General features: G+C 44.7%; 1 protein-coding gene and 2 non-coding genes across 3 annotated transcripts in view; 1 reads left to right on the top strand and 2 right to left on the bottom strand.

Annotated features, from left to right (window-relative positions):
• LOC144482317 (uncharacterized) overlaps positions 1-13,904 on the bottom strand; it is a 474,174-nt gene that overhangs the window by 209,879 nt on the left and 250,391 nt on the right. The window lies entirely within an intron of this gene.
• Positions 6,640-6,721, bottom strand: trnan-guu (transfer RNA asparagine (anticodon GUU)). The gene has a single exon. It is a non-coding gene; the product is annotated as a tRNA-Asn (tRNA).
• trnal-cag (transfer RNA leucine (anticodon CAG)) lies at positions 11,912-11,994 on the top strand. The gene has a single exon. It is a non-coding gene; the product is annotated as a tRNA-Leu (tRNA).

Raw genomic sequence — 13,904 nt, 5'->3', positions numbered from 1 at the left:
ATTCATATTGACCTCTTCCTGGAACACGCTCACTTGATGTGAACGTCTTCCCTCTGTTGAAGTTCTGGGTTGCGGCCAGTAGATGTCAGCACACCCAGGTAGAGCGAAGCTCACAGACCAGAGAGGGATAAATAAACAAGAATTGTTCAGACTGTGGGGAAATTTTACCAATATTAATGTTGCACGTCGTTTTTTATGGTAGTTATTTTGTAACAAGCAGTTGTTATCGTTGTCTGTCTCTTGATTCGGGGATGACATCCAGTCAGGGCCGTGAATTACTGCCATGGGTCTTCAAGTGAGTGAACAGGCCCATTCTCGGCCCATGGAGCTTTCTTCTCTGTTACTTTCTTCTCTCCCGCCATTCTGCCTCATAAAAGCGTGCTGTAGATTGAAGGATATGTTTTGGCCATTTTCAACGATGAGTAACAAACTCCTCCCAGTCATCAGCATGAATGCTGCCTCGCTTCAATCTGGAGGATGTCGGGGAAGCATTACTGATGGAATTTCTCTCACACTCTTAGGATTCGCTGATATGCTGGTCGCATGTACATCATTGTGCTAAAGCAACCAGCCATCAATGAGATGTATGAGAGAGTGAGATACATTTTTATCTGCCCTTCTCTGGCCTATTGAGTCGAAATGAAATTTTTCAAAATCTTTCACTAATTTACAGCCCAGCATCAGGCCTCCCTCATCCTTGTTATTGCAGCAGAAGAAGCATCCAGTTTCTCAATCCGTTACCAGGCCATTCTCTTTCGACTTAATGATTCTACTTTTTATGGCCTGTTGGTGTCGCCTGCTGAACCAGCATTTGTTGTCTTTCCCTAATTGTCCATCAACTGAGAGTGGCTTGTTCGGCCATTTCAGAGGGCAGGTAAGAGTCACCCTCATTGCTCTGGGTCTGCAGTCACATGGAGGGCAGACTTCTTTATCTAAAGTGCACTGGTGAACTAGATGAGGTTTTACAACAATCGGCGGCAGTTTCAAGGCCGCCATCACTGATACTCGCTTTCAATTCCAGATTGATTTCATCAATGAATTAAATTTCACCAGTGGTGGGATTTACTCCGTCTTCCCAATGATTAATGCACGCCTCTGGATTACCAGCCCAGTGACATAACCTTTCATCCCAAGTAAACAGAAACAGTTCATTCAGCTCATTATTAAACCCCTTCCTGAGGATATTAGAATTCCCTCCACATAATTCGATTCAACCATTTGCTGCAAAGCCTGTTGCTCCATTCGAGAGCATCAAGAATTTATTAAGATCTCAAAGATAAGATTGATTTCTTGGGAGGAGAATAAAATAATGAGATTAGAAAATTGAATGAAGAAAACAACAAGGAAGTGCATTCTCAGATAGCGCCCTGCAATGTTGGCAAGAAAATGCAGAGCTTTCAGCTGAAGAAGGACATCTCGTTTTTTCCGGAACTTTGACCTGATTTCTCCTTAAAACGACCGCGACAGGACTCGAACTTGCAATTTTCGGATAGCATCAGCAGTATGATTATCGAAGTCAAACGCCGTGTCCATTAGGCCACGCGGTCAACAGATACAAGGTCATACACAATGTCAGTACCATGTGAATACCTACCGTGGTTATATATATTGTCAGTTCTATTTTTGGATGCTTCGCTGATTCCCAGGTGCCACAAATTGAAGGGGAATCCCCAGCGTTTGTAACCGGCAGAAAACTAAATTTCATTATTAACATTCTTGGCTGCCTGTCTGTGTGGAGGTTGCACGTTCTCCCCGCGTGCGTGAGTTTCCTTCGGGTGTTCCGGTTTACTGGCATCTCCAATGGTGGGCAGATTGGGTGGATTGGCCAGGCTGAATTGACCCTTATTGTCAGGGGGATTAGCAGTGTAATTACGGGTGGTTACAGGGAGGAATTCTCTGTCGGAGAGTCGGTGCAGAATGTCTGGGCCGAATGGCCTCCTTCCGCGCTTTTGGGATCCTCTGCCTCCTATACATCCTGTCTTAAATCTTCACTGCCTGTCCCTGAATCCTTCTGCTCGCAGCTAATGCAGCAACTTGGCCTGTGTTCAATGTGTTATGCTCTTTTACACGTCTCTTACATTACCACTCAATTCCGTCAGCTGCAAAGAGAGAAAATCCGAATTATCCAGCCAAACATTTTAGCTAAAATCCATCATCGCTGGATCCAAAGCACTACATCTCCTAAGGACACTCACACACTTTCTAAAGTGTCGTTAACGGGTCTGGGTGCAATACTAAAACAGCTGCAGTTAAGCAGAGCTTTATAAAGATTGAGCATAATTTTCCATTTTTTATACTCAATGCCTCCATTTATGAAGTAAGAAGTCTCACAACACCAGGTTAATGTCCAACAGATTTATTTGGTGGCTTACTTCTTACCGTGTTTACCCCAGTCCAACGCCGGCATTTCCACATCATGGCTTCCATTTATGAAGCCAAACATCCAATCCGCCTTCCTGACAGCTCTCCCAAATTCGCGTCTCTCCTTCGAAGATCTCGCTGAACCTCTGGTCACTCTGAGCCTGCACACTGCTCAGAACTGGACCATTCAGTTTCTATTGCCTCTCCCCATCCCTTCTGTCAAAATGCAGCACTGTCCCTGAGTGTGGGATTAATAATGTGTCTCTGTTGCAATATCAGTGAGAATCTCCAAGAGAATCTTTCTGGATAAAGCCGTAATTTACAAGGATTTCAGCCACTGAGACACTCTAACTCACTCTGTCCATGTCTATCCCTCCATCCCCACTCGTTAACTGTATATGAAGGGCGGATCTTGTTGGTTAATGACTGAGTGCAAACCATCTGTATCTTCATCTGAACAAATAGAATTCAGCTTGTGAACAAGATCATAATTTCAACCAGTTCTGGGTTAATCCAGGCACAGATCTGATTGGCTGCAGCCCCCCCCCCCGCCCCCCCCCCCCCCCCCCCGCGAATCTGGGGAACAGACACTGTGAGCATCGCCGGCCTCAGGGGCTTTAATAGTCATTGAGCTGGGAAACTCCAATTATTCTCCCCGAATCCACAGCACAGAGCGAGAGGAGAGGAAAGCCTGTCCTCGGAGCTGTCAATCTGAGACACAGTTTGACCTGTCAATGTGCAGAGGTGAACACTGTGTCAGCGAGAGTGTGTCAAAGGGGCGGCTGGGTTAGATTAATGTTACTGTGTTTGTGTGTCCGCTCTCAGCGCCTGATTTCCCAGTCCTTCTTGTGTCAAATCACAAGATTCTCCTGTCATTGGATCGCGCTGCTCAGACCTGAAGAGAGAATTTAAGGCTTCAGTCGACAAACGAAGACTAAGTCAGCGCTCAACTGACAGATCGCGATCAATGCAGGAAAGAAACGGGTTGAAATGGGAATTGCTGCCTTGAATTCAGATGGAATTTTCACGACAGGAAACGTTCGGAATTCAGTAACAGAAGTACGTCAGTCTGAGAATCTAGATTGTCTAATTTGAATTGCAGTGGGAGAGTTTGTGAGGAGAGAGAAACACTACTGGAGGATCCGGGAGCTGACAACAGCTTGTCTCTGCACCGTCCGCTCTCTTCCTTTAAGCTGCTCTGTGCTGCCACCACTGGTTACATTTCGGACCCAGTTCTGACTCTCACACACATTTTCCACACACTCTCGGATATCATTTTGTGCCAGAAATATATCTGATGCGTAAGCATGGCAATAGCTGCTTTCTCAATGAGCTGCCCAGCTCGGTTGGGTCTGTCAGAAATTATTGGGAGATTTTAAAGCAACATCGATTTGGTTGCAGAATTCTCTGATATCTGAATATATTCCATCACTTTATCGCTTGTGTTTGGAGTCCTGGGCTGAGTGACCACTTAATTCATAGACATTTTGAAATTAATTCTAACATGAAATTTCCTGATGTCTTATGATTGTCTATAATCCTCTTTTACTAACGTTCCAATATGATTATTCTTCCAAATAATCCACATGTTCGTTCCATTCACAAACTGTTTTAAGCAGGAATACCGAACGCCCAGTAATGACCAGCTGCAGCATTTTGAAATTCTCATTCATTCAATGTATTCTGATTAAGTGTATTTCTTACGTCCTGCGTACCATGACACAAGAATCTTTCTCTGAAATAAGACCTTGTTTTGTCCTTGTGCTGCTCTTTTTCTTTCTTCTCAAGTCATGATTTTTCTCATGGAAGTGACAGCACAGAAGCCATTCGGCCCATATTGTCGATGCCAGCACAGTTCCCGGTCTTTATAGAAAGAGCCCACAGTAAGTTACACGGGCTGCCCTGGAGAAGCCAATTAAACATTTCCAATCTCGCTCATTGCGCACAGACTTTGAACCTTCGCGAGGAAACGATGGTTTTGAGTGCAACGCCTTAACGACTCGGCCAGCGCAGATGCTTATCTCTCAAAATGATGTAATCACCTCAGCAATGTTCATGTTAACTTCATCAAGCACCAGGATTGTGCAGTGAACAGTGTGTGAGCTGACATGTGTTCCTCTATTTTTATTTGTTGTCCTTATGTTTGACTGAGAATTCATTTATTCAATTATTCTTCTATTTCAACGTTGTTTTCAGGATAAAGAAATTGAAACCGAATTCTCCGTCCGAAATAAATAAAATTAGAACGGGTAGCGCATTTATAGGCAATTGCCGCGTTCGAATTTTATTTTGTCCACAAAATAAAGTCATAACTACATTATCAATGCGATGGCCGGTAATCGAACCCGGGTCAACTGCTTGGGAGGCAGCTATGCTCGGAAGGAAGTTATGCTCACCACTATACCACCATCGCTCGCTATGTTTGAGTGACCCTTATTTACATTTGTTATAATTACGGAACTGCCTTAGTTCCGATTTCCTCAGACACCAGGTGGTCCTGACGCACATTTTGTGAACTGAAATTGTTCACTCTTGTTTTTTGGACAGTTTAAGCCTACTTTTTAATATTGTACCTGCCTGGGAACCCATTGAATAGTATTGAGGCCTGTTGTTTCAGTTAAAAAAGTCTCCAATCAAAGCAAATTTAGATTCCAAGTCGAATGCCTGAACCACCCTGCCATCGGAGCTGTTTATTGGCCAGTCGATGCAACGACCTCAGTAACGTTCATATTGACTTCATCGGGATTATTGAGATCACAGTCAGGGAGGTCAACTGTGTTCGGTTCCCGTTACTTTATATCTTTGTCTCTGACTGAGAACTCATTCATTAACACAGAGACTTCTTCCTCTGTTTCAATATTTTTTTTCTGCAAAGAGAATTTGAAGCGGAATTTTCCGTCCGAATTAATAATATTTAAACGGGACGTCCTTTTTGTTTCATTTCCGGCAAATGCTGCGTTTGAACTGTTTTTGACCACATGATTTGAAACGCAAGAGGCCGTGGATAAGGACCTAAATAAATGACCAGTGCTATGGCCGGGAACCGAATCCAGGCTAACTGCTTCGAAGACAGCCATGCTCACCACGACATCACCATCGCTTGCTCTGTTAAAGTGGTTGTTATTTTCATTAGTTATAATTACGGAATTACTTTCGTTGCTCACGAAGGTGTGTCCATAACACAATTTGTAAACTGATCTTGGCTGTCGCGTTTTTCTGCACAGTTTAACCCCCCTTTTCACTGTTGTTTCTGACTGAGAACTCATTGAATAGCATTGAGGCCTATTCTTTCATTGCAACAAAGTTTACACCGGAAGCATATCGAAGAAATATTTCCATTAATAACTCATGAATAATGAGAATCTTGAGTGAATTTCATTTCAGATGTCCTGTTCTGTACTGTTCTGACCTGCGATAGCCACTTAAATAAATCACCAATGTGATGGCCAGGAACCTTGATCAAATGCTCACACAGTCACCACCATCGCCCACTTGACCTTGGAGCTGCTGCTGCCCACAGAGGTGGCCAAGCAAGAGGCACAGATGTTGACAAACTGCACCCGCTCCAAGTAGATTAACAAAATTACTGAACAAAAAAAGGAACTATGACAGTCTCTCTGAAAGCATTGCACCAACACCTCTTAAAGAATCAATTTGCTGTAACTAATTCAATATGAACCTATTCAATGTCAGCCCTATTCCTTGCCAGTCCTCAAACAGGCATTGACTGGTTAGAAGTTTTAATCTTATCCGAGAACAGTTGGGGAAATTCTCAAAGAAGTGAAACTTTCGCCCTGAACTTCATAGAATCCCTATAGTCCAGAAGGAGGCCATTCGGCTCATTCGGCTGATCGAGCCGGCGCCATCAGCAATCCCATGCAGGCCCGTAACCCACATATTTAACATGCTAATGCTCGTGACAGTGAGGGGCAATTGAACATGACCATTCCACCAAACCCGGCACTAATTTTCATGGCGGAACGTCCGATTCTGGAAAGACAAAATCCGCAACTGGTGCCTCAAATGAAGCTGGAGTCTGTTTTCGAGCTTCTGAAACCATATGTTCTCATGGTGGCAAACTCCTGCCCAAAGCTGGTGTCCTGATTTGAATCGATTGCCAGCTCGGGTTTCTCATTTGGATGAGGAATATGGAATGGTGCTGGATTATTCACCCCAAATACCTGCAGAACTCGGTCGAAACTTCACGTTTGTTCGCAAACCTCAAAATAAGTCGCCCTCAATCAGTGGGTCAAAACGAAGACGGAGAAAATGCACCTACGACGAAGATGGGATTCGAACCCACGCGTGCAGAGCACAATGGATTAACAGTCCATCGCCTTAACCACTCGGCCACCTCGTCATGCGCATGTTTTCCCCCAACCAGCTCTTGTGCTCTTAACACCCGCAACAAGAGGACATTTCTCCCGCAGGACAATGTTGTGTTCCTGCTCTCTCGTTAATCTCGGTTCGTTGTTACTCTTCCATTCGATGTAAATCCAGAGAAAGTAAAGAGGGAGACAGTTTATTTCTCAGGTCCCTCCAGGTCAGAAGGTTGCGTGTTTAATTCACGTCAGGCTCCTGGAGGATTTCTACAGTTGGTCTTTGGATTCTGCATCCGGGGAAAGTTGATTGTTTGCAAATGTTCGCGAAATGATACATTTCAAAATTATGATGAAATGATATTTTAGGGACACCTCCGGTTTCCACGAGCAGGTCATATTTTTGCTGTTTGTAAATTTAGAGCAACGTCCACGGTCCGAGATGATTCAGCGGACATCTCAGGGGAGAGCTGACTTCTGGTGATTTAACCGGAGGATTCACACCTCAGGCGGGGAGCAAGGCTCAGAAGGAGGGGCCTGTATGAATCATCTCAACCGAGACAGGAACTGATCGGGAGCAGTTGACTGAATCTGCTGCACAGCCAACTGAACTAAACCTGGGACAAATGCGCTGTGCCACCCACAGTAACACAAATCAACATGACGAAGCAAATTTGCTGCCGAGAAAATCCAGATTTGCTCTTGGACAGCAGCCGAATACGCCTTTTTGATACGAAAGAAAACACGATAGCAAAGGGTGGTTTCGATCCATCTACCTCTGGGTTACGGGCCGCTTCCGCTGCGACACTCTGCTCCGAAACATAATCGCTTCCTGCCTATGACTGTTGCGCGGCAGTCCGACAACTATTGATTTACAACAACAACCTCCGTGGTGGGCAGCACATCCTGGCTGGAGAATAACACATCACATCACCTCGAGTGTAACAGATAGAGAAAGACACACAGTAAAACAGTCAGAGACTACCAGGATACACACACAATGACAGACAGAAAAGGTGCCGAGCACACCAGCAAGATACTGAGATGGAAAACATGATCATTTATGAAAAGCTGTTTTCTGTTACACAAAGCTAGGCCCTGTTTTGAAATGTATTTCCTGCTGTGTAACTGTTCTGTGCTGTGTAACTGTTCTCTCTGTTGTGGAACTGTGACTCTGTCGTTGACAGATCTTCACTGTGGTTTTGTCAAATTCTTCCCTGTTGTGTAAATGTGTTCCCTGTTGTGTAAATGTGTTCCCGGTTGTGTAAATATGATCCATCTTGTGCAGAAGTTTTCTCGGTTCTGTAAAGGCGTGTCCTGTTGTGTGACATGTTCTCTGTTATTCTGTGATGTTGTCTCTGGAAAACAATCGACGGAAATTTCAAGGCCGCCATTTCTGAAGCTTGCATTCAATTCCAGCTTTATTTGGGCCGAATGGCCAACTCCTGTTTCTGTTTCCTAACCATGTTTCTATGTACTAAATCCGTGAATTTGAATTTCACCAGCTGCCGTGGTGGGATTTACTCCGTGTCCCCAAATATTAGTCCGGACCTCTGGATTGCCAGCCCAGTGACATAACCTTTCATCCCTGTGAACAAAAACAGTTCATTCAGCTCATTATTAAACCTCTTCCTGAGGACATTAGAATTCCATCCACAGAAGTCCCATTGGCCGATTGATAACAAAGCATTTTGTTCGAGTTGGGAACATCAATAATTTATCCAGATCAAACAGATATTGTGGAATTGTTCGGATCAAAAATTCTAAGATAAGTGCGAATGAAACGGACAAAGTTACAAGGGAAGTAAATCTGAGAAAGCTCCCTGCAATTTCTGAAAGAAATAGTGGATTTCAGTTAACAGGCTCGGTTTTGAGGAGGTTCCTCAGATTTCTGTACAAAGTGACTGGGTTGGAAACTGTAATCTTCAGATAGCATCACAAAAGGCACCGTTAGGCTCCGGTTACGCGCCTGAAAGTGAGTGATTTTTGTGGAGTATGTGGAATATTTCTTGTACCAGTCCTCTTCAGCCACCGCCCCCCCCCCCCCACCCCGCCACCCCCTCTTCCCACCCCCCAACTCTTTTTCCGTTACGTCGATGACTGTATCGGTGCTGCTTCCTGCTCTCATCTGCGTCTGGAAAAAATAGCGATTTTGCTTCCATTTTCTACCCTCGCATTTTCGCATGGTCCAAATCCGACACTTCCCTACCCTTCCTTGACCTGTCTGCCTCCAATTCTAGATAGACTGGCCACCAGTAACTAAAGCCCCACCGACTCACACGCCGAGTACAGATCCTCATACCCCGCTCCCTGTAAGGACGCCACCCCCATTCTCCTAGTTTGTTCACCTCAGTCGGAACTGTTCCCCTGATGCCTCTTTCCAAATCGGCGCTCCTGACATGGACTCCAACTTCCTGAAACCAAGGTGCCTCCACCCCGACCCTCGGTGTTTGGTTAGGCGCTCAACCGTGCCGTATTCATCTCCCGCACCTCTGACCTCACCCCTTTCTCCTCGCAGAGCCACGATCGGCTCCCAAAATACAGAAGTCAAACATACATTGTTATCGTCTTCTTTTCCATCTGTTCACTCAATATTTCGTCGATATCTTCACAAAATCCAATAGGAATGGCGATCAGTTTTCCAGTCAGTGATCAGCCCTCTGGAGGTGATTAAAGAAAATGAACAGTTTCATCCACTCTCGAAACCCTGGGGGCTCGAACCCGCGCGGTGAACCACATTAGATTTTAAATCAAACGCCTGAACAATTCGGTCATCGCAACTATAACCAACATCTAACTAACCAGTTTATGAACAACTGATTTCTTCAAAGTTTACCTTTGATTGTCTCGCCAGACAATGACGAGGAATCTAACACACTATCCGTTGCGCCACAGAGCCACACCTGGTGCACTTATTCCCCATCCCCATGTAGGAATTTCTGACGTATCGAACAGACAGTTCAAAAGTTCAGCAATTGGACAATGACTATATTTCAAAAATCCTTTATTATCAGTGAAATTATTTGGGACGCCCTTTGGTTCTGAAAAGAGCTACAGAAATTCCAGTCGAACTCTGAAAGGACACAGACAGCTTAGTGGAATGGGAGGACATGTGGCGGATGAAGAATTAAGTGATTCATTTTGGTGGGAAGAACGCAAAGAGACAATACAAAATAAAGGATATAATTCCAAAAGAGGAAACAGGAACAGCGGGAAATATATGGACCTGTGTACAAATCATTGAAGGTGGCAGGGCAGTTTGTAACAGCCGTATATTATCCCCGGATTTAAAAACAACATCAGGATTTTGATACAAATTTTCTGCAAAGAAAATCCAGATGTACTATTCGATCGCACATTAGATATTCCAAGCATTGACTGTCGCCTGAGGCATGGTAACCCTTGGGCTAAATCGCCACCAGTAAGCTCTCCCTTTTGAGGGGGAAAGCAGCCTCTGGTCATTTGCAACTACGGCGACTTGACCTTGATATCTGTGTCATATTCTTTGATTTTCTTTTATTTTATTTATTCTTGTCACATGCATTAGTACACAGTGAGAAGTATTGTTTCTTACATGCTACGCAGACAAAGCATACCATACATAGCGAAGGAAAGAGAGCGCACAATGTAGAGTTACAGTCACAGCAACATGTAGAGAAAGATCCAATTAATACGAGATAGGTCCAATCAAAATTCTGATGGTAACAAGGAAGACGCTGTTCTTTACTTGGTTCGTGCCTGCCGTCAGACTTTTGTATCCAGTTCTCGACAGAAGCCGGTGGAAGATAATCTCTCCACGGTGTGTGGCTGCTTGATTAAACTGGCTGCTTTTCCAAGGCAACGCGGCGTGTCAATGGATGGCAGGCTGGTTTGCGTGATGAACTGGCTTTGTTTACGACACTTTGTCGATTTTTTGCGGTCCTGGACAGAGCAGGAGCCGCACCAAGCTGTGATGCAACCAGAAGGAATGCTTTTTCTGGTGCATCTGTCTGTATTCAGACTGTGTTTTGTATTATCTGCTGCTCAATGAAGATTGGGATCTTTCTGATTCGATCAGTTAAACTGTGCGTGGAGAAGTGACTTGTTCTGACTGTCAGCTTCCGGAACTGAAACATGGTTTCTCAATTAATTCTGTCTCTGTCAACCTTTGGTACTGCAACTGAGTTTCTGTATCCCCTCAGTTTGACTCACCGATTTATGTTGTTTATTCATTTCTGGTATGTGGGTGTCGCTGGCTGGGCCCGCATTATTGCCCATCCTAAATTTCCCTTGAACTGAGCGGCTTGATAGGTCACCTCAGAGGGCAGCTTAGAGTCACCAAAGTTGCTGTGTGTCGGGGGCCACATTTAGGTCCAAACCAGTTAAAATATTCATTCCTTAAAGGACATTAGTGAAGCAGTTGTCTTCCTTTTGACAATCGATCCATGGTCGTCAGACATTTAATCCCAGATGTTCTTAATTGATGAAATTTCACCATTTGCCTTGGTGGTGGTGGTGGTCTGTGTGTGTGTGTGTGTGCGTGTGTGTGTGTGTACGTGAGAGAGAGAGAGATTCTCACATAATCAGTCCGTTTGTGAGTGTGGATTAACCTTTTATATTCCCTCACAAACACTGTGATCCCCTTCCTTTTGTGAATTCCCAAGAAGCATTTGTACTACTGAGACCCTGGTGGTCGGGTGGAGGGTGGGGTGAGGGTTGAAGGCAATGCCGCAGGGTGCTGAGTGTGGAAGCAACCGATTTTAAAGCTTGTGTGTTGGAAAGTGAAGAGTGAACTTGTCTGTGTGAAGATCACAGAAAAGGTATGTCTGGACCTGCGCCCTCGAGACAAGTTTTGGGTTGTCAGTAAATGAACTCCTGTAATGAAGGGACAAAATCAGAAAGAGGAAATGCTGGAAATATTCAGCAGCTCCGAAAGCAGCTGTGGAGAGATATTCCTGTCGCCAGGATATAACTCTCCTATTGGATACTTCACGTTGCTCAGATCTGACACTCTCAACACCTTCGTGTAAAGAACAGGGAGGGCGGGAATTGGGTCTTTGTTGATTTGAGCAAACAGCGCAATCCAGCAATGAGAAGTCCTCAGCCCCCGGCGGCTTGGGAAAGGATGGGACTCAGATACAGGACTCTGGTTGGGGTTCAAAAATGGAAAAATACATCGAGTTATAAATGTAATGACAATAAAGGTGGAATTCAGATCGACCTGTGCAGAAATTTTACACTTGGCCAATGTAGTCAGGATGGCCGAGCGGTCTAAGGCACTGCGTTCAGGTCGCAATCTCTTCTGGAGGCGTGGGTTCAAATCCCACTCCTAACAGTAATTTTTCGTTCGCGAAGCAGCATCCAAACCCAAGGAATTTCTCACCTGGCAGCACAAGGGCAGCTGATGCTGAGAAACAACGACCACCTGTCAGTTCCACTCCGAAACACACTTCATCCTGACTTGGAAATGTATCACCGTTCCCCTGGCTGGCTCACAATCTGGGAACTCCCTCCCGAACAGGAGTGTATGTGTACATTTACCACATGGACTGCAGTGGCACCAGAATGAATTCATCGCCAATTACTCAAAGATTATTAATTTGGACAATAAATGCTTCTCGCGCCAGCGGCACACATATCCCGTATGAATAAAGTACTTTTTAAAAAATCACCTCGTGCCACAGAAGGAGCACATCTGCCTTCAGAGCAGAAAACTGTATGTGAATCACATCCTGAACACGGCTACTTTTATACCAGGTGTGTGTCTGAAAACAGTAAGTGGAACCAAGCTCACGTTAAACCGCTCAATGTTTAGTGGAAGTGTTTCACTGAGTGATTTGTGTGATTCCCTCTGGTGTGCTTTCTTTTGTGAATTCCTAAGGAGCACCTCCCCTGAGACCCTGGTGGGCGGGTGTCGGGGAAAGGCGGATTTGAAAGGTTTACAGGGAAATCGGTGCAGTCTCGATGGGCCACTGTGGGATTCAGTTATTTTTCTTTCATGAATCTATCCGAGATCCCATAGCATCTGTGGAGAGAGAACCGGTCATTCCCGTGAAAGGTCTGCATCTGAAATGTGAACTATCTCTATTTTCAGAGGGACGTTACAGATCTGGTAATATCTCTTTTTTCACTAATACCACCAGATCTGGAATGTATTTCCAGCATTCTGATGTACCCTCGAAGAGCGGTATCAGGCTCTGTGGCTTAGTTGGTTAAAGCACCGATTTAGTAAATCAGAAGATTTCGGATTCCTTTCCAGTGAACTTTGCAACTGCGTAAGTCGCAATATCCATTTCTTGCTTGTCAATGTTGTCTTTCCCTTCACAGTGGATAATCTACAACGATAAAAAAAAACATAGTTCGAGAGTCTCCTCAAATATCTTGACTATTTATTGACGTGATCCAGGTACTTTCATCATCTTGCAGTAAAAAAACATTTAATTTGCAATAAATCCAATTCTCCAAGTTCTACAAACATAGCGTTCCATTGTTTTCTCAGGGAATTTCGAACAGAATCAAATCGCCTTAGAATCACACCATCCCGACAGTGGTGAAGGAGACCATTCTGCCCATCGAGTCTGTCCCGACTCTCCGACAGAGAATCGCACACAGGACCTATTCCCGCAGAGCCACGCATCCACCCCGCTAAACTACCGATACATACACCTTGGTGACCAAGGGGCAATATAGCGTGGCCAAATCCACCCAACCTGCTCATCTTTGGACTGTGGGAGGAAACCGGAGCACGTGGTTTCCTGAGATAACTTGCCTGGATGAATGCAGTTTGAACAGCACTGCAAAAACTTGGCACCATCCAGGACAAAGCATCCCACTTCATTCGCTTCCCATGCATAAAGCTTCACTCCCTCCACTCCCGACACAAAATGGCAGCAGTTTGCGCCATCTACAAGATGCACTGCAGCAACAAAGCAAGGCTCCTTTGCCAGCACCTTCCAAACCCACGACCACGACAGCCTAGAAGGGCAAGCACAGCAGACACATCAAAATAACACCACCAGGTTGCAGGGCACTGATATTTATTTATTGATTGTAGTTATTTATAAGTTGTTTTTGTTGCACGTGTGTGTTGTTTAATCTTCGTGATCTTCAAAAGAAGCGAAATATCTAATTGAAAAAGATGCTACTGTTTCTAACGCAACCAGCGAACGTCGTGTCAAACTTTAAGAAAGCCCCCGGGGTTTGCGATTTATTTTTGAGTCAGTGTTTTCCCTGGGAGCCAATAAA

This window comes from Mustelus asterias, unplaced genomic scaffold, assembly GCF_964213995.1.
Source record: "Mustelus asterias unplaced genomic scaffold, sMusAst1.hap1.1 HAP1_SCAFFOLD_35, whole genome shotgun sequence".
Taxonomy (NCBI): Eukaryota; Metazoa; Chordata; class Chondrichthyes; order Carcharhiniformes; family Triakidae; genus Mustelus; species Mustelus asterias.
The sequence above is the reverse complement of the archived record's forward strand: the minus strand, read 5'-3'. Positions and strand labels throughout refer to the sequence as shown.